Source organism: Peromyscus californicus, unplaced genomic scaffold, assembly GCF_007827085.1.
Source record: "Peromyscus californicus insignis strain IS unplaced genomic scaffold, ASM782708v3 Scaffold_18__1_contigs__length_77618521, whole genome shotgun sequence".
Lineage (NCBI taxonomy): Eukaryota > Metazoa > Chordata > Mammalia > Rodentia > Cricetidae > Peromyscus > Peromyscus californicus.
This window is the reverse complement of record NW_026294480.1, coordinates 22,819,100-22,843,594: the sequence shown is the minus strand read 5'-3', so window position 1 is coordinate 22,843,594 and position 24,495 is coordinate 22,819,100. Positions and strand designations below refer to the sequence as shown.

At 36.3% G+C, this 24,495-nt stretch overlaps 1 non-coding gene across 1 annotated transcript; it reads left to right on the top strand.

The window, feature by feature from the left end:
* Nucleotides 1–14,765: 14,765 nt before the first annotated feature.
* LOC128113898 (U6atac minor spliceosomal RNA) lies at nt 14,766–14,891 on the top strand. Its single transcript, XR_008219703.1, has one exon. It is a non-coding gene; the product is annotated as a U6atac minor spliceosomal RNA (small nuclear RNA).
* Nucleotides 14,892–24,495: the final 9,604 nt, after the last annotated feature.

Below are 24,495 nucleotides of genomic sequence, written 5' to 3'. Positions count from 1 at the left end.
TCTATCTATCTGTATATAACATAATAGATGTTCATGTATATGTATTCTGACACCAAGCTTTCTAAAAGTTCCATTTTCATGAAGGTGTGCAGCTTCTATTAAAATTTATTTTATTTCCCTATTGTTCTTTGTAGCTAGACTCCTGATTTATATTTTATAGATGACACAGGCATCAGTTTTGTGTAACTAGATTAATTATTAGGTGTACATCTAATATATAGGTGATAATTGAACTGAAGTATTAATATTTTCTTTTTTCCATCATAAAACGTATCTATTCATAAATATGATGGTAATATCACTAAACGAATAATTAAGAGTTAAAATTAAAGATATAATTTGTGTGTATATGTAGTCTCATATCTTCAATAGCTCAAACCTCATGCTTTTTATCAAATTCATAAATTTTAGGGTATATATGGGTACCCATACCTGTAACATTTTGGGAAATGAGTCAAGAGGATCATATAGTGAACTGTAGTTAGCTTGTTTATAGTGTTTAAAATAACCAAGTAACAAAATATCCTAAAACAGTCTACTAGGACTGAGAGGTTTATTTATCTTTTGTTATTTATTTCTATTTGCTACAGACCTATAGTGTGTGTGAAAAAACTCATATCAATGAAAATGTTTGCTAGCCTAATATTGCATAAAGTGCTATAACTTTGAAAGAGTATTTTAGAAATTATGGATTAATATACACCATAAATGGATTTCAGTAGATTCTAGTAAATGTGTCACCATGTGGCATAGGAGTTCAAATTTTACTGTGTCTGCCCAAATTAGAAAGTGATTAAATAGTTATCTTCTTTATTGCTGAAAGACCCTAGCCCTTCAGGCTTACACCCCCAAGCCTCAGGAAGAGAGAAACTTCAAGCACCAGGAAATGAGAAACTAAAAATCTAGTTCCAAGGGCCACCTGACTCAGCCACTACTCAATCACCCCTGTAACAATATAACAATGTAAAAAGATTTCTGTTAAGAGATGTGCTCAACTGGGACTGGGATAGTTGCAGGTGTTCCAGGAAGGACCACTGTGACCTTTGTGTAAACTGGACTCCTGCCCTGATACCCACCTTGAGGTTTCAGGAAGAATGTGCCTGTTGACATAACTGTACCCACTCTGTGATTACTCTGTAACCAGACCATGATCTTGTAAAACGAAATTGTATGGGAATTGTAATCTTAAGGCTTTTGTGGGTTTTTCCTTTAAAAGCCCCCATGGGGCTGCAGTAAGATGCAACTCTTGCTCTTGGGAGCAGAGGAGCCCTTCTGAACAGAAGCCAATAAAATCCTCGTGCTGTTGCATCAACTGGACTGGAGTCTGGGTTCTTGGGGCGCCCACTTGAGACCCTAAACTTTGGGGTCCAACAACTGCAAAATATTTAATTGCCAGTGACACTAATGTCTTTGTCTCAAGAGTCTAATTTTGAACAAATTTTATTTTTCAACTTAATATTTAATTAGTTTACATGAATTTAGTATGTGAATGTAGGTATGTGTGAGTATACATAGTATGTATGTAGATCAGAGGACAATTCATTGGTGTTAGTTCTGTTCTTCCAACATCTGTCTTCTCAAGACTAAACTGTAATTGTTGGACCTGTGATAATTTATATTCTCACAAGTAATTTTAAGAATTTTCTTTTCCATATCAATATTTACTGTCATTAGTTTTCTTGCAGATAGCTGTTCTGATTAGAGTGAAAAAGAATGCCAATGTAATTTTATTTGAATTCCCCAATAATTAAAAATGTCTTACTTATTTTCACATATGTATTGAACAATTCTATTTTATTTCTTATCTATAATGGAATAATTCATTTTCCCATTTATTGATTAAATTATTTAGTTTTGGTATTTTATTTTTGTGTGTATGTCCATTTTTGGGTAATGATTATATATCCAATTCAACTTTGTACATATGAGTTCAATGTCCAAACATTCAACCAAGTTTAGACTGAAAAAAGATTTTGTAATTGTACAGAAATATAAAGATTAGTTTTGTCATTGTTCTATACATAATATGATGTAATTATTTATTTAGCATTTACATTTAATTCATCATAAGTAATGCAGAGATTATCTGAAATAGAAGGTATGTGTCTAAATTATATACTAGACCATTTTATTTAAAGCCACTTGAGCTGCTGAATGTTTTAATATGAGAGCAATTCAGAATCAGTCTTCTGTTGATATCAATGGAAGATTAATTTTATATTATTTTTATTTATAATAACATTTTTTTTCAAGACGGGGTTTCTCTGTGCAGTTTTGATGCCTGTCCTGGAGCTCGTTATGTGGACCAGGCTGGCCTTGAACTCACAGAAATTTACCTGGCTCTGCCTCCTTAGTGCTGGGATTAAAGGAGTGAGCCACTACCGCCTGGCTATAACTACATTTTTGCAGAAGACAAACAGTAGAAATAAATGTTTTAATTAAACATTTTATTATTAAATAAAGTAATTATTTTTATTTAACATTATGTTAAAACTATTTTTCTGAAATAATTGCATTTCACTGTCTTCCCATAAAGAAAATTCAGTTAAAAAACAGAATTATAAATAGTAATAAAGTATTTTATTGAAAATTTGGAATATTTGTATGTTATTATTGGGAAAAATGACTCTAAAATCCTCAAAGATTTGTGATGTGGAAGCTGACTTTCCTGTTGATATTCCATGGATCCTTTAGTCTCAGAGCAAGAGCAAAGAGAAAATGGTGATAAACTATGCAGAAACACAAAATATATTAAAGATTGTTTGATGAGCTCACAGTAGGCTTCCTCTAATTAAAAAAATCTTACACCAAGATTCTTAAATTCCATTAGTTCTATGACCAGGTAAAAGGAGTGTATCACTCTAGGCATTCTTTCACCCTGAACCAGGGAAGCAGCTCGATCTATTTAGAAGTGAGCCAAGGGAACAAAACCTAAGTGTGCTTTTAGTCTTATTGACTGATCAAGATGGCCTCAATACTCTCCTTAGCTTGACCTACTTTAGATAGACTTCTATATGACTCAGCCCCTGAGCATTCTTTTTGTAGAGCAATTATTTTAGAACACTTTCCATTGTAAATTCTTTCTCCATTCCCTTTGAGATGCAAATGTTTTCAAAACCTCTTGACTTTTAACACTCCAGGAATATCTTTCCAAGGAACCTGGGAGCTATTCCTTTGAAACAAAATAATTGAGGAACATTGTAGATTTACATTCTAGTTTCAGTAAGAGAGTAAGTTCCTAAATATCTTGGTATCAGTTTCTAAGTTATAAATTACCTCCAGTAGGAGACTGTTGAATTTTCCTTCAGGGGTGACCAATTAGAAGACTTACATGGATTCTATGTAATTATTCAACTAAGTTCCTTCTTAAAGGTCTCTAGCCTTCTTTAAGGCTTTGTTTTGTTTTTCCTTTTTTTTCTCATTTTCATTATACCTTAATAAAGTGTTCATCATGCATTGAGTTTACCCAGAGAAATTTTGCTTTGACAATGTGAGTAATAGTTAATATTTATCAGGCATGTAGTGGTAATCCCTAGCACAGGCAAACAACAAAAAAAAAGCTGAAAACAAAATAAAACAAAAAACTGAATCCAATGATTTTTTTTTAAGTAAGTCCTATGAAAGTGTGATGGTAATTCTTATTCACTTAAATGAAGATGAAGTATAAAAAGTGAGAAATGCAAGTATGTTTAAGTTATGGAAAAATCTTAGCAAAGATCTTAAACATAGTACTTTACATGTGGGTTTGCAGTAATTTAAAATATTAAATTGTTATTCTTCTTTGTTTATTGTTCCATGTCCAGATGTATTGCATATTTGCACATATAAGGGTGAATTTTATATCCAGATGTGAATAAATGTTTATGAGTGTATGTAGAGAATAGAAATTGACATCAAGTGCCTTCTTAAATCACTTTCCAACTCTTATTATGGCATGGGTGATCTCTGACCTTGTAGTTCACTGATTTGATTAATCTAGCTAGCTAGCTTGCTTTAGGGATTTTTCATCTATGTGTATACCTGAGCACTAAGTTTTTACAAAGCCTGGCTGGTACATTTGAGAGTGGAAGATAAATAATATTATATATATATACATATACATATATATGTGTGTGTGTGTGTGTGTGTGTGTGTGTGTGTGTGTGTGTGTGTGTGTATGAAATAGACAAATGAAAATATTGTAGCAGGAATCTTAAAAGTTCTTATTAATAAAAACAAACCCGGAGCCAGGTATTGGGGTGAATGCTGGAAGATCAGAGAAGCAGAACAAGCCCCAGCAACCTCACCTTGCCAGTTCCTCAGCTGATCCTGTTTCCTCAGACTGGAAGCTTCTGAGTCCTCATCCAAAATGAATCTCAGTTGAACTGTGCTGCTCAAAGCCTAAAAGCTTAACCAGCCAAATGCTTCTAGTTTCTGGTCTTCACGCCTCATATATCTTTCCTTTCTACCATCACTCCCTGGGATTAAAGGCTCACTTTCTGGGATTAAAGGCATGTGTCACCATGCCTGGCTGTTTCCAATGTGGCCTTCAACTCACAGAGATCCAGAGGGATCTCTGCCTCTGGAATGCGAGGATTAAAGGTGTGTGTGTCACCATTTTCTAGCCTTTGTATCTAGTGGCTGTTCTGTCTCTGACTCCAGATAAGTTTATTAGGGTACACAACATTTTGGGGAACACAATATCACCACAAAATATATTTTTAACACCCAAAGTTTCATAAATATTACATGTTATTGTCAAATTTTAAAAACATTTTCACCATGACTTTAAAGGAAAAATATAGTATATAATCATAAAATAAAATTATTCATTTTAAAGGCAAAAGATAATAAACACTCAAGTCATAAAATTGCTACACAATTATAGAAGCTTATTGAACAAAAAGATTTAGAATAAAATGATGGCTACAAATAAAAATTGAGTATTTTGAAGACAAATGAAGAACATTTAAATGTTTTGTATAAATTCTAGAAATGAACATTGAAGTTGAAAAGAATGTTAGGCTTCATGAAAAACAACTTTTTCTAATCTAAGAAATCCTTTTAACCATATTATCTCCTTCAGTGGACTCTTTTTCATAAATGTATACTCTAGGAAATGTGCTTGTAAGTGACATTTTATTACTCAGTGAGCCTCCAACTACAATAATATGAATGATTTTTCACTTTTATTAATGACACAGTCTTTAGAAAAAGCAAAGATAATGTCATATTCAACTGAAGAAATTAAACTGTAATAACTATTAAAATACAAAGTTATGATTAATATAAAGTACATGGTGTAAAAATTTGATGAAAGGCATTAATATTCAAAGTATGCAGAGTAAATAAGAAGCTTGTAATAAGCTAAGGTCTGTAGCTTATATTAAACCTAACTAATAAAACATAGCCCCATAATAAAACAATTGTCAAACACAGAAATGGAAAGAAATATTAAGTATTTGAAATAAATATTTTGAATTGGAGCATTGTTTGAAATTGGCTTTTTCACATGGCACTGAATAGAATTCAGTGAACCTAAGCTAGAACCAAGAGTGGAAATAAAATACAATAAGGTACCTATAGAGAATTAGAAGCCCTACCTCTTTAATGTTCTATATAGTTAAAGAAACACACAAATGCAGCACCAATGACTGGAGAACAAATACTCAGCATATTAGCCCTTGGAGGGGAATGCAAATGATAGCACTCAACACTTGGTCACCAAAGGCTCATGGCAATCTGAAAATAGAACATTGATTCTGTCAACCATCCTCATTATGTTAAGATTTCCAATATTCTTGAAAGTTCAATGTCTATTCAGAGTCCCAAGGGAAACTCCTAGTTATGAACTCTTGTAAATGAAAGTGAAAACTACATCCATCTAATATACAACCACACAGAGGAAGAATCTCCATTACAAAGGGAGGAATGGGTAGGAGAGTAGGAGAGATTGGACTAAAACAAGACTGATAATCAGTAATTAAACATGAAATCTTATACTTCAGGTAAATTATCCAAAATATATGGCATTAGGTTATGAGCTCTTTTGGAAATCCACAAACATGCCGATATAGTCCTGACATACTTGGACTTAAATTGTGATTTCAGTCAGTGTCTATCATTTTTTTTTGTTTATCTTGTATCCAAATTCTTGGAATTCTAGTATCTGTGGTCTCTATTGTCACTTAAGTTAGACTTAGCATTTATAGATTCATCCATCTTATTCTGTCAGGGGTGCTGGATAGGAAATACAACTGCACTACACATGGTCTGACCTCACAAACATCATTATGGGAATTTGGTACAAGCACAGTGACCCAATCATTATATTATGGGTAACAGAGAAAACAACTCAGCATGAATTACAACAGGGTTTTGAACCAGTTTGAGAAGTTGTTCCTTTCTCCAACCATAAGACAGAAAGACAGGAAGAGAAAGGCAAAGAGGCAGAGAGAGAGAACACACACACACACACACACACACACACACACACACACACACACACACACACACACACACACACACAAGCACGCATGCACACACGCATGCACAAACACACATGCACACACACACAGACCCCTTTAGACCATAGAATTACTATCCAGTGGCTGAAAATACCAAACACAAAAGTGAACTCCGTGTAGTCTTTAGGGAGCAGACATCCTCTTTTAAAAGAATAATTTTTTTCAGATATCTTTGTAACTTTTCAGTCTTCAGCATTTCATCCTCAACTTTTTCTGGTACAAAATTCATGGTTTTTTGCTTGTTTGTTTGTTTCTCAAATACTGCATTTTCCCCAAGTATTGAGGTAACATTGTGACTATCTTATTTGTTCTGAGCTTCAGATGCACTTATTATCCTTCCTTAACCAAATTTCATACTTCACTCCACTCTTTGCCATAAATTATCATCATAAATTTGGCAAAACCTCACCTTAAATAAAAACACTGCAATTTTCTAAGGTTTTGCTTTCAAAACATGCCCCTCAAATTAAATGAGTCTACTATTTTCTAATTCAGTGTTACAAAAAATTATCAGAACATTAGGTAGAATTTAATCAGGTTTATTGCATATTTTACCTAATAAAAGCCCAATGGAGTCCTTCGTCCTACCTCAAGACTCTTGAGACATGTTTACCCTGCATTTTTATCTATAAGAGGATTGTAGCTGGATCTTGAGGTAGATCTATTCTCAGCTTCCTGAAGAACCTCCATACTGATTTCCATACTGCTTTTATTGATCTTGGCCGTTCTGACTCATAAAAGATGTAATATTAAAGTAATTTTGATTTATATTTTACTAATGGCTGAGGATGCTGAACATTTGTGTTTCTAAACCATGTGTTTTCTCTTTCGGGAACTCTCAGTTATATACCAACTTTTAATTTGTTTTTATTGAAAACAATGTATTCTGATTATTCTCCCATTCCTCAACTCCTCCAAGATTCTCCCCACCTCTAATTCCATCAGAACTCACACTGTTTCTGTCTCTCCCCAGAAAAGAGATATCTAAGGAATAATAACAAAAAAATAAGATCAAACAAAAGCAAACAACATGGAGTAGGACAAAACAAACAGATGAAAGAGCCAGAGAAAAATCATAGGAAACATATAAATGAAGAGACAGCTACATTTTTACACACATCAATTCCATAAAAATACAAAACAAGAAGCTGTTATATTATATATATATATATATGAACTGTAATGTTAAAAATATCCTTGTACAAATCATAAGAAAATGTCCAAAGATGACACTGAATTTATTTTCTGTTAGCCCATCTACTGCTGAGTATGGGGTCTGTCATTAAGGGTCTGTATTCCCAATAAAGTTACATAGGAGAAAGCTAGTTTTTCATTTTTGAGTGTATCAATTGGAGACAGCTTTTGGGTTAGGGATGGGGGTATGTATCCACTTCACTCAGTGCTGCAACCTGATCTGGCACAGAATCCTGCAGGTCTTGTGTGTGTGCTGCAGACTGAGTTCCTATGTGCAGCAATCCTGCTGTGTTCAGAGGAACCTGTTTCCTTGATGTCCTTCATACTCTCTTACAATCTTTCTTCCCCTCTATCTTAGGGATCCCTGAGCCCTAAGTAGAAGTATTTTTGTAGACATCTCATTTAGAATTAAGTGTTCTAAGGTCTCTTTCTCTCTACATATTGTCTAGCTGTGGGTCTCTCTACAGAGATACTGATCTACAAATACAGGAAAATGTTAAGAATCATTTTATTGCTATGTTCCTTTATCACAGTAGATTTTAACCAATGGGTGCTGTTCCCATTGGGGGATTGTATATTAAAAATCCTGCATTTCCAATATTAATATTATAATTCATAAGAATGGTGAAATTATAGTTATGAAGTAGCAATGAAATAATTTTAGGAAGGTTGAGAACCACTGCTTTAGCAGAAAAGTAGTGTTGGATTTTCTTCTGGGTAACTGATCTATCAGATCTCATGTCCTTGGCCACCTGCGCAGTCTCAAGGTTGGGTTCTATCTCATGTAGTGGCCTTAAGTCCGATCAGATACTGGTTAGTCACTCCCAGATCCTTTGTTCTTTGTTCCACCATTGCTCTAGTACATCTTGCAGGCAGTTCAACAGTCTAGATCAAGGAGTTTGTAGTTGGGTTGGTGTTTACCTCTTCTTTGGTAGCATGCAGAGTACCATCCAGTGCCATAAATACAGGTCCTTAGGTGTAATGAGTCTATGTAGGCACCAGCTCAACTTTCCATATCCAATGTGTTATGGAGGTGTTTTCAGCAATAGGGCCTTGCTGTCAGTAACCACTAGTCTTGGCAATAACCTTGTTTGATTTGGGGATCCTGTGGCACCCTTTTGGGACAACAGTTGAATTAACTGTTAAACTGTAGACTTCTTTTTGTGATTAGACATCTAGTTGATGCTCCATAACCTCCATAAATTGGCAATTTCATTGATTGCCTTCATTTACGTGTATAATTTAGGAAGTTTATGTTGTATTAGCTTTCTGTATGATCTATCAAATGGCCCTTGGATTTAGCTCTCCCTCCTTGTATTTTCTCTCCAAGCTCTCTCTTCTTTCACCTTTTTCCTTTTGTGCCTCCTATTCCTGACTGCCTCACCCACAACTATCTACTCTATTTCTTCTTCTTAGGGAAATCCATCTTCTCCCAATTTCATTACTCTCTATCTAACCCCTGTGGTAATATAGACCATACCTTTCTAAAATCTCTAACATCTAGAACCTACATATAAACGATTATATACTTTGGCAGTTTGAATAGGTATGGGCCCCCTAGATACATGTGGTGAATGTTTGGCCCATAGGGAGTGGCACTATTAGGAAGTGTAGCCTTGTCATAGTAGGTGTGGCTTTATTGGAGGAAATATGTCACTGTGGGGGTGGGTTTTGATGGCTCTTATATGCTCAAGCTATGCTCAGTGTAGTTTGTAGTTCTCCTACTTCTGTCTGCAGATCAAGGTATAGAACTCTCAATTCCTTTTCTGGCACCAAGTCTGTCTGCATGCCACATTGCTTCTTGACATAATGATAATGAACTAAACCTTGAAACTGTAAGGCACTACCAATTAAATGTTTCCTTCTAAAAGAGTTGCCATTGTCATGGTGTCTATTACCCTAACTAAGACAGAAGTTGGCATAAGGACTGGGGTATTTCATATTTTTGTTTGGTAGAATGTGAGCTTAAGAAGTTAGGATTAGAGAATCAGTTGGAAGATCGCAGTGGGGTTTAGTGGGCCATACTAGTAGAAACATGCAAGAGAGTGATGCTGAGAGTGATGTAAACTATGGGGCCTGGTTCAAGAGGTATTATAGGAGCAGAATTTTAGTGTGTCACCTAGATGATAAGTTGGTGAAGAATATGGCTGCTTTTTGCCCTTGTAAGAAAGTATGTCAGAGACTATAGTGAAAGATTTTAGACTAACTCCATTGGCAGAGGAAATCACAAAACAGCCCAGTATTGATTCTGTTGTATGGCTTTTAGCATTCACTTTTATGAAAATAATAAAATGAAAAGGAGCAAGCTCAGTAAGTAAAAATACAAAATGTGGAATTTGAGGAGAAAAGAGGTACCAAGAAGTAGAATGGAGCTTAATCCTGTGCTAAGGGAGATAAACAGATTAAAGAAAAGCCTGATGTCAAATTCAATAAAGGGAGTGGAGAACTCATGGCAGGATTCAACCCAGCTAACCTTCCATCCTGTGAAAAAGAGTTAAAGAACAGCTTAGGCTCAGAAATGGTGGCACATGTTTTAATCTCAGCACTTAGGAGACAGAGATATTCTGACCTTTGAATTCAAGTTTAACCTGGTCTACAGCCAAGATTAGGCAATAAAAGAAACCATTGGGAAAAATGGCAGAGGCCAGACATGTGGCAGCAGTGTCCCTGAATGGAGGCCCAGGGAGGCCATTGTCTGAAGCTATGAAGTTGAGGCCTGGGTTTATTAGAGACCACAAGACACTGGAGATGTCAGCACCATGGGATACCTGCCAGGAAAAGCTACTAATAGGGAGTGGAACTAGTCTAAGAGAAAGAAATGTGTTGTAGTCAATACAACTGAAAGGAGCTGGATATCTGAAGAGTGCTTTGATTTAGGATATGGAGATACAAAGTTTGGAGTTTGCCCAGCTCATTTTTGGTGTTGCTTTAGTCTAATATTTTCTCATTACCCTCCTTTTCCTCCATTTTGGATAGATAATATATATCCTGTGCCATTATATCTTGGAAGTGTGCAATCTGGTTTTTATTTTGATTTTATAAGGGATTATAGTTAAGAGATTGCATGAATCTCAGAAGAGACTTAGAACTTTGGGATTTTAAACATTGTTGAAACTGTAATAAACTATGGAGACTTTTAAAGTTGAATTAAATACATTTTGCATTATGATATGGCTACATGCCCACGGGGTTCAGGTAGTGGAATGTGGTAGTTTGAGTAGGTATGACCCCCCCATAGACTCATGTGTCTATATAGTTGGTCCATAGTGAGTGGCATTATTAGGAGGTTTCACTGTGATAGAATAGGTGTGGCCTGATTTGAGGAAGTGTATCACTGCAAGCATGGGCATTGAGGTCTCTTACATGCTCAAGTTATATCCAGTGTGGTATATAGCAGTTCTTCTTCTGCCTCCTGTAAATCAAGATGTAGAACTCTCAGTTCCTTCTCTAGCACCATGTCTGCATGCATGCTACCATGCTACTCACCAAGACAATAATGGACTAAACGTCTTTAATAGTAATCTAGCCCCAAATAAAAGTTTTCCTTTGTTAGAATTGTCATGGTCATGGTGTCTTATTGGTGAAATTATTAAGGCCACTCAATGTAGTTAAAAGGAGATTTATTTAATGGCGTAACTTACAAATTAAGGGATAGGTAGGTCGTGGGGTCTGGGGAAGGTGTATCACAGTCCAGCAGTGTTCTCTGGAGCTCTGCTTGGCCCACCTCCACCGTCCAGGGTCCCAGAACAGAGGGAGTGCTGGCTGATCCAGATCTCGGGTCTCCAGGTGCCTCCCATGGCCCCAACTTGTAGGCGTGACAGTTGAAGTCTCAATGGGGGTTGGAACTTCCAGATCAAACCTGGAATGGCTACCCACTACATCTCCCCCTTTTTGTCTAAATAAGAAAGTTCTAACCTAATACAAGACTATATACAAAGGAATGGTTATCAAATATTGTCCAGGAATAATGAGGAATAATGACCTAGATAAGATGGAACTACAGCCATTATTCCTAGAAACATGCATTGGTCTGTATTCCTTTTCTGAAAGTGTAGGAATTTTAATCTGGGTATTCCACTGTTGTAACAGATCTCAGCCCCAAAGATTTACTGCTACATTTGCTACATATGGCTTCAGCCTTCCTCTCTGTCCTTCTGGCCTTATGAATTCAACCCATCTTGAACTCTATTTTATCTGAGATAGGGTGCCAATCCCTAAAAGTTGGACATCTACCTCTTGAAGAGGCCAATTCGGATGCCATGATTTTGGTGTAATTATAGTCACATCTGCACCTGTGTCTACCAGGCCCTCCATAACCAGGCCATTAATTCGAATTCTAAGCTTTGGTCTTTGATCATTTATGGAAGTCTGCCAAAATATTTGTTTTATAGTGTTCTTTGTAAACTGTGATCCACCTATCAGAGCTGTTTTATCATCCATTGCAGTATCGGTTTTTACATTAGGCATTGGTTTATTCAGTTGTCCTGGAGAGGAATTTCTTCCACAGTGGCTGGAAATGTTCGTACTACATTTGATTTGGGGGCCTGCAAGAGGTCCCCTGAGGCGTTTCCTGCCAGTAAAGGGTTGCCTCGTATATTTATTTTTGATCTGCACTCACTGGTCCAATGTCAGCCTTTGCCACACCTTCTACATAATCCGGGAGGTGGTTGGGGGGTCTCCTGTTTAGGCTATTCCTAAAAGGAGTATTACTTCTAGGAGTACCCCACGTACAGTTTTTACTTATATGACCTGGTGTACCACATTTAAAACATTTGGTAACACAGGGCCTTCTTTCACCTCTGGGATTTGTCTCTCCTATCCAAGCCTCATTACTGTAGTTATGAGACTCAACACCATTAGTATACTGAATCCATTCTTCCAAAGGAGCTGAGCTGATCTTTAATGGTGTAAGTATTCTTCTGCATTCTGCATTAGCATTGTCGAACGCCAAGGACTCAGTTAATACTTTTATTAATTCTTTATCTGATACAGCTCTTGTTATAGCTGTGTTCAGTCTTTGTAAAAAATCAGTGAAGGGTTCGTGCGGTCCCTGAAATATCTTTGTGTATACCTCAGTTGGTTTTCCAGGTTCGGGAATTTTTTCCCAAGCATTTAGAGCTGCTGTACGGCATAGGGATATTGTATGCTCATCATAAATGGCTTGTATATTCCTGTCAGTGAAACATCCCTCACCAAGTATTTGATCTTGGGAGATCACAAAACATCTGAGTTTACCTTGTTGTTCTAATTTTTTTGCCTCTTCTCTCAACCAGCTTTTCCACTGTAGCTACTGGCTATATTCTAGAACAGCTGAAATTAACTGATGCCAGTCATGTGGGATGATTCTATGTGAGGTAGACCACGAATTTAACATCTCTTTTACATATGTGGAGTGTATCCCATATGTAACTACTGCTTCCTTTATATTTTTAAAATCCCTTGTTGAAATTGGTTGTAATGTATATGTATTATATGGCTCGGGGTGTGTGTCATCTGCTGGCTTCTCATGGATGATAACAGGATAAGCCATTGTGTGAGAGCCATTTGGAGATGTTACAACCTCTATGGTCTTGCCCTTCTGCTTATTAGGTCCCTTGTCATGTTTACTGAGAGTTTCTTCTAAGGCCTGCAAACGAGCACCTAGGGTCTGTTCTATGGAGTGAACCTCCTCTCTGGCAAGGCACTCCAGATTTCTCATGGAATCATAGAAGTTTTTATGTTCCTCAGAAACACGATTCCATGGACCTTATCTTATCAATTAATGATAATCTTTCTTCCTTATATAGTGTCTGGAGAGTTAGTGTTCTGTCCATTAAATATTCACATTTATTATCAATAAGATCAATTTACGGTACAAGCCTGTTTTGTAAATCCTGATGAGCAGATTCCAGAGAAAGAATCTTTTTCTGTAAGCTTTCATTGCTATCCTTTAAAGCAGATTCCAGAGAATCTTTTTCTGTAAGCTTTCATTGCTATCTCTTAAAGCCTGTATCAGTCCCAATAATGACTCATCTTTGTTCTTGTTATTAAACCAGTGTTTAAACACTGTGTGAATTATTACGATGAATGCCAAAATGGTACAGGCCAGATATGCCTTAGGAAGGTCATATATTTCCAGGAAGATGTCATTCATCATACAGGCAAAAAGGTTTTCAAATGCTCACACAGAAAGATAAACACACACACACACACACACACACACACACGCACACACACACACACACACACACACACACACACACACACAGACACACACACACAACGTCCACATAATAAAATTAAACTTTTTAAAACGATGTTACATTTTTAAAATATTATTGTCTACATAGTACTAAAATGTTTCTAAACTTCATAAATCATGAAAATATCAAGACCTTACAATTTAGGGCTGTCTGTATGCCTCATACCTTGGGTAATTCCATATCTTGTATATGAATTCAATCCTTCCAGCTGAAGGATGAATTTCCTCTGCCTAGTGAATATGGAATAGGAAAATAATATGTGATTAGTAGTTCATTTCATAAGACAGTCAATACCATGTGATTTGCATGGTATTTGTACATACTATAAAGCAGAACAAATATTTTAAAACAAAGTTAATTTTCTTTTAATTGATAATGTGTTATGATGAAATATTTAACATGGAATTGACATGGCAAAACCTTTAATGGGGGAAATTACAAGAGATGATGCCACATACAAATATTTTTGAAACATTTTTCAATGTGTGAAAATATTTTATTTCTTACTATGGCTTGCTGAGATTGCAGATATCATCCACCAACGGCTCATCGCTTCCTCATAGTTGTTTGGCTAACATCTGTGTCTATTAGCAAGCATACATAGTCTGAATTACAGCAAATTAAATAATTGACATTCAATTAGACTAAATCCCTTCCAAGCTGACTTTACCCTGATTGTGCCTTTATAATCTAAATAACCCACACTAGCAACTCATACTCCTTTAAATAAATTAATATTTACTTTATATTATTTTGTTTCATATAATATGAATTAATGAAAACTGCTATATTAAAGATATATTTTTAAAAAATATACAGTGGAGAGTTATCTAAAAGGAGAGAAGGTTAGCACTCCCCTTGATAAGGATGGAAGAGGCTCTTGGGCCTAACAACACACATATGGTTAAGGTATTGCCACCTACTTCGTGACATTTAATCACTGTTTTCATCCATCCGCTGCATACAAGAAATGCACCACAACTTCATAGACAGACACAATCCAGAGTAAAAGGCTGGGAAAAGCCTTTCCAATCAAATGGACTTAAGAAGCAAGCTGGTGTAGCTATCCTAATATCTAAAAAAATAGACTTTAAACTAAAATCAATTGGAAGAGGTCAGGAAGGACATTACATATTTATCACAGGGAAAAATCCACCAAGATGAGCTTTCAATTCTGAATATTTAAGCCCTAAGTACAAGGGCACCCACATTTGTAAAAGAAACATTAGTAAAGTTTAAATTGCACATCAAACCCCACACATTAGTAGTAAGAGATTTCAACACCCCACACTCACCATTGGCCAGGTCTGCCAGACAGAAACTTAACAGGGAAATAAGGGAACTAACAGACATTTTGACTCAAGTGGTCTTAATTTCTATCTACAGAACAAAAGAATATACCTTATTCTCAGCACCCCATGGAACCTTCTCTAAAATTGACTATATGCTCCATCACAATGCAAATCTCAACTGACATAAAAAAATGGAATAACCTCTTGTATTCTATCAGACCACCATGACTTAAAGTTAGATTCAACAACAACAAAAATTACACAAAGCCTACAATCTTATGGAAACTGAATAATGCCCAACTGAATCACTAATGGGTTAAGGAAGAAATGAAATAAATTAAAGATTTCCTAGAATTCAATGAAAATAAATGTACAACATACCCAAACTTATGGGACACTATTAAAGCAGTGCTAAGAAGAAAATTCATGGCTCTAAATGTACACATAAAGAAGATGGAGAAATCTCACACTAGTGACTTAACAGCAAACCCAAAGGCTCTAGAACAAAAGGAAGCAAAGTCACCCAGGAAGAATAGATGCCAGGAAATAATGAAATTGAGGACTGAAATCAATAAAATAGAAACAAAGAAAACAATGCAAAGAATCAATGAAAGAAAGAGTTGGTTCTTTGCAAAAATCAACAAGATAGACAAGCCCTTATCCAAGTTAACCAAAAGGCAGAGAGAGAGAGAGAGAGAGAGAGAGAGAGAGAGAGAGAGAGAGAGACAGCTGGACAGAGAGACAGAGAGAGACAGGGAGAGGGAGAGAGAGACAGAGAGACAGAGACAGAGACAGAGACAGAGACAGAGAGACAAAGACAGAGAGACAGAGAGAATAGATAGATTTGCAGTTAGATGGATTAACAAAATCAGAAATGGGAGATATAACAGACAATGAGGAAATCCAGAGAATCATCAGGTCATATTTCAAAAACCTGTACTCCACAAAATTAGAAAATCTGAAAGAAATGGGCAGTTTTCTGGATAGGTACCACATACCAATGTTAAATCAAGACCCGATAAACTACTTAAACAGATCTCAACTTAAAAAAGCCCAAGATCAGATGATTTCAGCACAAAATTCTACCAGATTTTTTAAAAAGAGCTAATAACAATACTCTTCAAAATGTTCCACACAGTAGAAAAAGAAGGAACATTACCAAACTCTTTTTATGAGGTTACAGTTACCCTGATACCCAAACCACACAAAGGTGCAACAAAGAAAGACAATTACAGACTGTTCTCCCTCATGAACATTGATGCAAGAATACTCACAAAAAATATTGGCAAACCAAATCCAAGAACACATCAAAAATTATCCACCATGACCAAATAGGCTTCATCCCAAAGATGCAAGAATGGTTCAATATATGAAAATCTGGCAATGTAATACACCATATAAACAAATAGAAAGAAAAAAAACACACATGATCACCTCACTAGATGCTTGAAAAACCTTTGACAAAATCCCACACCTCTTCATAAAGGTCCTAGAGAGATTAGGAATACAAGGAACATACCTAAACATAATAAAGGCAATTTACAGCAAGCCAACAGGCAACATCAAATTAAATGGAAAGAAACTCAAAGCAATTCCACTAAAATCAGGAACAAAACATGGCTGTCCACTCTCCCCATATTTATTCAATATAGTACTTGAAGTTCTAGCTACAGCAATAAGACAACAAAATGAGATCAAAGGGATAGATATTGGAAAGGAAGAAGTCAAACTTTCACTATTTGCAGATGATATGATAGTGTACATAAATGACCCCAAAAATTCTACAAGGGAATTCCTACAGCTGATAAATGCCTTCAGTAATGTGGCAGGATACAAGATTAACTAAAAAAAAATCAATAGCCTTTCTATGTACAAATGATAAAATGATACATCACCCTTTACAAGAGTGACAAATAATATAAAATACCTTGGGGTAACTCTAACTAAGCAAGTGAAGGACCTGTGTGATGAGAATTTTAAGTCTCTGAAGAAAGAAATTGAAGAATATATCAGAAAATGGAATGATCTCCCATGCTCATGAATACGTAAATTTAACATAGTAAAAATGGCAAACTTACCAAAAGCAATCTACAGATTCAATGCAATCCCCATCAAAATCCCAACACAATTATTCACAGACTTGGAAAGAACAATACTCATCTTCGTATGGAAAAACAAAAACCCAGGATAGTTAAAAGAATCCTGTACAATAAAGCAACCTCTGGAGGCATCATGATCCCTGACCTCAAGCTCTACTATAGAGCTATAGTAATAAAAACAGCTTTGCACTGCCATAAAACCAACATGTAGACCAATGAAATTGAATTGAAGATCCTGACATTAACCTGCACACCTATGCACATTTGATTTTTGACAAAGAAGCCAAAACTATACCATGGAAAAAAGTAAGCATCTTCAACAAATGGTGCCATCATAACTGAATGTCAACATGTAGAAGATTGCAAATAGATCCATATCTGTCACCATACACAGAACTCAAGTGGATCAAAGACCTCAACATAAATCCAGTTACACTGAACTTGACAGAAGAGAAAGGAGGAAGTAGTCTGGAACGAATTGGCACAGGAGAACACTTCCTAAATATAACACCAGCAGCACACACACTGAAAGCAACAATTAATAAATGGGACCTCCTAAAACTGAGAAGCTTTTGTAGAGCAAAGGACATGGTCAATAAGACAAAACAACAGCCTACAAAATGGGAAAAGATCTTTACCAATCCCACATCTGACAGAGGACTGATCTCTAAAATATATAAAGAATTGAAGAAACTAGACATCAAAATATTCAACAATCCAATTAAAAAATGGGCTACAGAGCTAAATAGAGAATTCTCAACAAAAGAATCTCAAATGGCTGAAAGACATTTAAGGAATTGCTCAACATCCTTAATCATGATGAAAATGCAAACCGAAACAGCTCTGAGATACCATCTTACACCTGTCAGAATGGCTAAGATCAAAAACACTGTCCCCAGGCAGAGGAATTGGGCACTATCCCTGGTGCATGAGAAGGGTTTGTGGAGCCCAGTGCCTATGGTGGGACATCTTAAGCAGTCTTGGTGTAGGGAGAGGGCTTGGAACTGCCTCAACTGAATGTACCAGGCTCTGCTGACTCTTCATGGGAGAACTTGCCTTGGAGGAAGTAGGAATAGGGGGCAGATTGGTGGGGGGGAAGCTGGAGGGCGGGAGGAGGGAGGAGAGTGGGATCTGTGGTTGGTATGTAAAATGAATAGAAAAATTTCTTAATGATAATAGTAATTATATATATATATATAATGTGAATACAATTGAAATTTTTTTTAGGTTTTGTTTGTTTGTTTTATAATTTAATTTAATTTTCATATCAGCCATGGATTCCCCTGTCTTCACCCTCCAGGCCCCCCTGCCTTGCTCCCAGCCCATCCCCCATTTCCATCTCCTCCAGGGCAAAGACTCCCCTGGGGATTCAACTCAACTTGGTAGATTCAGTCCAGGCAGGTCCAGTCCCCTCCTCCCAGGCTGAGCAAAGTATCCCTGCATAAGCTCTAGGTTCCAAACAGCCAACTCATGCACTAAGGACAGGTCCAGGACCCACAGCCTGGGTGCCTCCCAAACGGTTCATTCTAATCAACTGTCTCACTTATCCGGAGGGCCTGATTCAGTTGGGGGCTCCTCAGCTATTGGTTCATAGTTCATGTGTTTCCACAGGTTTGGCTATTTGTCCCTGTGCTTTTTCCAAGCTTGGTCTCAACAATTCTCGCTCATACAATCCCTCCTCTTTCTCGCCATTTGGACTCCTGGAGCTCCACCTGGGGCTTGGCCTTGGATCCTTGCATCTGCTTCCCTCAGTCATTGGATGAGATTTCTAGCATGACAGTTAGGGTGTTTGGCTATTCTACCACCAGAGTAGGTCAGTTCAGGCTTTCTCTCGACCATTGCCAGTCGCCTATTGTGGAGGTATCATTGTGGATTTCTGGGGACCTCTCTATCACTTTGCTTCTTCCTATTTCCATGTGGTCATCATTTATCATGGTCTCTTATTCCTTGTTCTCCTTCTCTGTTCTTGATCCAGCTGGGATCTCCCGGTCCCCCAAGCTTTCTTTCCCTCGACCCTTGCCCTTCATTTACCTCCCCCCCCATGTCCAGTTTGCTCTTGGAGATCTCATCCATTTCTCTGTCGTTGGTGATCCCTTTGTCTTTCTTAGGGTTCTCTTTTCTAGGTAGCCTCCCTGGAGTTGTGAGTAGCAGTCTAGTCATCCTTTGTTTTACATCTAGTATCCACCTATGAGTGAGTACATACCATGTTTGTCTTTCTGAGTCTGGGTTACTTCACTAAGGATGATTTTTTTCTAGATCCATTCATTTTCCGGCAAACCTCATGATGTCATTGTTTTTCTCTGCTTAGTAGTACTCCATTGTGTATATGCACCACATTTTATTTATCCATTCTTCAGTTGAAGGGCATCTAGGTTGTTTCCAGGTTCTGGCTATTACAAACAATGCTGATATGAACATAGCTGAGCAAGTGCCCCTGTGGTATGATTGAGCATTCCTTGGGTATATGCCCAAGAGTGGTATAGCTGGGTCTTGGGGGAGACAGATTCCCAGTTTTCTAAGAAAGCACCATATTGATTTCCAAAGTGGCTATACAAGCTTGCATTTCCATCCGCAGTGGAGGAGAGTTCCCCTTGCTCCACATCCTCTCCAGCATAAGCTGTCTTCAGTGTTTTTGATCTTAGCCATTCTGACAGATGTAAGGTGGCATCTTAGAGTTGTTTTGATTTGCATTTCCCTGATGATTTGGAATGTTGAGCAATTCCTTAAATACCTTTCAGTCATTTGAGCTTCCTCTGTTGAGAATTCTCTGTTTAGTTCTATAGCTCATTTCTTATAAATAATTAAATAATCTTAAGTAGAAAACAAAAACATACTCATTTTTAATATTTCAACCAAAGATTATTAAAACATAGCCAAGTTTTCTCTTAATAAAAGACTATCAATATCTTATCAACAAAATATTATCTTAAAATAAACATCAACATGTATTTTGGGGTAATAAGTAATTTAATTATACTTTTTGTGTGTTTAAGAAGGGTGGACATATGTACTAAACAGTTACTTTTTTGAAAGTCCTTGAACTCTTTTTACAGTTGAGGCTGGTTTCTCCTGTTCCAAAACAATCTAAAATAATCTACTTTGTTTTCTTTCAGTATATTTTCACATTTTCATTTGGTAGAATTAATTTCTAGAGCTTCATATCACATGAATATTTTAAAAAATCCTATAAATTACAGGTTATTGTTTTTCTTTTAAAAGCTGGATCATTTTCATAGATTTTTATCCCAATAAATAGAAAAATTAAAAATTTGTCTTAGATTTTTGAGACAGTAGAATGATTGTTGAAGTTTAAATGCTTTGTTTAGTTTTCCTTTTTAAATGTTGAAATTAAATGATTATGATGTCTTCAAATACTTCCTTTATGGGCTTAGAAATGAAATGTAGATTTTTATTTAAAGACAAAATCAAAATTCATCTTGTCCATGTTAATTTACTTTCACTGTATTCCATGAAGCTCATAAAAATAAAATAGTTTCTGAGACTAGATACTTCATTTCTCATCATGAAGTTCACTTATGAAAACATTCATATCTCTAAGATGTGGTTAAATTTATACATGAGATAGAGTTTAACACACATTTGTAAATCATGTGTTCCTCCTATGCACTGAAATTTGCTCAGATTATATATTGCGGTAAAATAAAATTAATATCCAATAATATACAATACTCAATGGAAATGGAAATTAATGAATCATTGATTCCCAATACTTTATTTTAAAAATTTGAATTATGGACAGGTGTGATTATAGGTGATTGTTTTCAAAATAAGGAACAGAAAACCAATATAACACATGTTTTATGAACTTGAAATAGTGTTGTTTTAATGAATGTAATTGACGGTTTTTGTTATACTGGAAATATAAGTTGTTTTCTTATTTCTTCTAAGCATAATGTAGAATTTTATCAGTACAATAATTGAGAAGCTAACAAATGACACTGTGTTTTGATGTATTTTTCGTGTGTATTTACACAAAATCTGGTTAATCCAGACACTGTGTAATATGTAAAAGGATGACAGAGAGCAATGCTTATATTTAAACCTACTGAATATTAATATGTTATGAGAAAGGAGTTGTAACAATTCAACCCCAGATTGTACTATGCAAAACGACAATATTTTACTGTAATTTCTAAATGTAACATGCAACTTATATGTTACTATATGTTGAGTATTTTTTGTGTTTGTGGTATAAATGCTGTATTAATATTTTGAATGTAGTGGGAACAGATGTTACTTCAAGGTAACTCAATCAATGTTGAAACTGGCTGGTGATTATGTGTGTTAATTCCATTTTTATGGCAAAATCTCCCAAACATCCTAGCAATGTTTTTCCAATTGCTTGATGCTATTTCAAATTTTTCTTTAGTCAGTTTGAATTTGTTCTTATTTCCTATAATTTATGCAATGAATTTATTAACTGGAATTTCTGTGTATGAAGGCATTTAACTATTGCTGTTACTTTCTGTGGCACACTATTTAGACTAAAAGTGTGCAATAAATAGGAGATTTTTTAAATTTTAAGTACAAACACAAACTAGAACATTTTTCTAAAAATTGATTTTTAATTATGGATATGTATTTGTATCAGTGTATATGTGTAAATGTTGGATGTTGTCATCCTCAGAGACCAAAGGAGAGCATCAAGAACCTATCTCCTCTATAGAGAGAGGTACAGGTGGTTGTGTGCACTGAAAAGAATACTTGACTCAGGCTCTGACATGTAGCCAAGAGGATCTTTACAACTGATATATTCAGGCAAAGAAAAGAGTTTTCTCGGGATTGGAGATTTAGCTCAGTGGTAGAGCACTTGCCTAGCAAGTGCAAGGCCCTGTGTAGATGTAACCAACGGTCTTATAAAATAAGAAACACAGAGCCAATTCAGAGAAGAAAGCCAAGAGGTCAGAGCTAAGAGTCTCACCCTTCCTGATTCAGGGATCCTCTCCAGCCAAGAGAGCTCTCCGAAAAGGACCTACTTCCTGTGTGTCTGTCTTTAAAGTCTTCCTGTTCTGCCTTGTCATTGGTTGTAAACCCAAACATGTGACTGCCTCGTCACTGCCTGAATGTACCGCCCTCCAGGTCCTTAAAGGCGTGCGCCACCGCCGCCATGCACTTGCTATGACTCTAATAGCTCTGACCCCCAGACAACTTTATTTATTAACATACAATTAAAATCACATTTCAGTACAAGTAAAATATCACCACAAGGCCTCTGCAAGTGGCACATTAAGCTGTGTGGTGAATTTAGCCTTTGCTAGTACAAAACAAAACAAAACAAAAAAAAAGAGGTTTCTGGGCTACACACTGCTTTGATAAAAGCGTAGACCCACTATTTCTGAGACTTGATGGTTCCCAGAGCTGGCAGGAACCGCCATGTTGGGAAGCTAAAGTGGGCGGAGCCAGCAGCCACAGTGCCGTTTCAGGCTTAGAAGGCTACAATTTAAAGCAACAGGTTTACAATAAGACAGATTCAGATGTAATAGTTTAAAATGTGTGTAAAATATACATAGGCTTGAAAGAGACAAAAAAAGGTGATATATACAGTATAGAAACAAATACATGGTTTTAAAAAATAAAGTTTTTAAAGAGACAGTAAAATTAATATAAAAAATAAGCCACGTAGAGATGACTATTACACAGAGAGTCTGGATTGTGTTGTCTTTGGGATTCTTAACTACAGAGAGATGTTTGATTATAAAGAAAGCTGAGTTAAACCAGTACATATATTTTAAAGATACTTTGACTTCAAAATTTGGATGTAAGGATATGTTGCTTTGGAAAAGAGTCTCTTTTGTTTCCACAGAAAACAAGAGGCTATGGATTTGTTCCAGATTAAGACACATCAGGTTTGACCAGCCAAGACCACCTGAAAGGTCTCCTATGACACCATGGCCCAGATGATCCAACATCCAGAACCGTTTCAAGGCAACTGGCTCAGACGATACAGCCTCACGGACTACTCCATGATCCTAAAATTTTCTTTGTTTCCCCAGAAGAAACAGCGCCCCCCTCCAGCAGGAAGTAGTAAGAAAAGCTACGCCCAAATTCCCAAATATACCAAGCTGACTTTGGAGATATGTAAAGGTTAAAACCTTCCTTTTTAAGAAAAGAAAAGGGGAGGTGCTGTGGGATGGTCTGTATGTCAAATGTGTTGCTGATTGGTCAATAAATAAATCACTGATTGGCCATTGGCTAGGCAGGAAATATAGGCGGGACAAGGAGGAGAATAGAGCTGGGAAGTGGAAGGCTGAGGGAGAGACACTGCCAGCCGCCATCAGGATAAGGAAGATGTAAAGTACCGGTAAGCCACAAGCCACGTGGCAAGGTATAGATTAATAGAAATGGATTAATTTAAGCTGTAAGAACAGTTAGCAAGAAGCCTGCCACGGCCATACAGTTTGAAACCAATATAAGTCTCTGTGTTTATTTGATCGGGTTTGAGAGGCTTGGGACTGGCGGGTGAGAGAGATTTGTCCTGACTGTGGGCCAGGCAGGAAAACTCCAGCTACAGCCCTGGGTTCGGTCCTCAGCTCCAAAGGAAAAAAAAAAGAAAAAGAAAAAAGTTTTCTCCAATGGAGTGTCACTGGGCCTGATGTATTATTTTCAAAAATATATGTGAATATACAAATACAAAATGCATACAATAACAGTTAATGAAGAAAAAGAGCTATGGATTTGAATTAGAGCAGGGAGGGTTTGGAGTAAGAAAAGGGACAAGTGACGAGAAACATTATACTTAAATTACAATCTCAAACATAAACAAACACCAAAAAAGCTACCACCAACATGTAAGAGAAATCACAAGTATGGGGCTTTTTATTTGTTTGTTTGTTTGTTTGTTTGGGGGTGGGGGAATCCAGGTAATAGCAATCATTAGGATTTTTTAAGCTTAAATTCTACTTACCAGAAAATTTTATTTTATTTAACAATTGAAGAATATTTCCTCATGTAATATGCAATTTTTTCATTATTTATTCATTAGTTAATATACATCTAGGCTATTTTCAGCTTCTAGCTGTTATGAATAGTTTTGAATATATTTTAGGTATTATCCCTCTGTCAGTTATATATAATTGATAAAGATCTTCTCATCCTGTAGACCATTGCTTTACCTTAATTATGAAGTCCTTGGCAAGACACC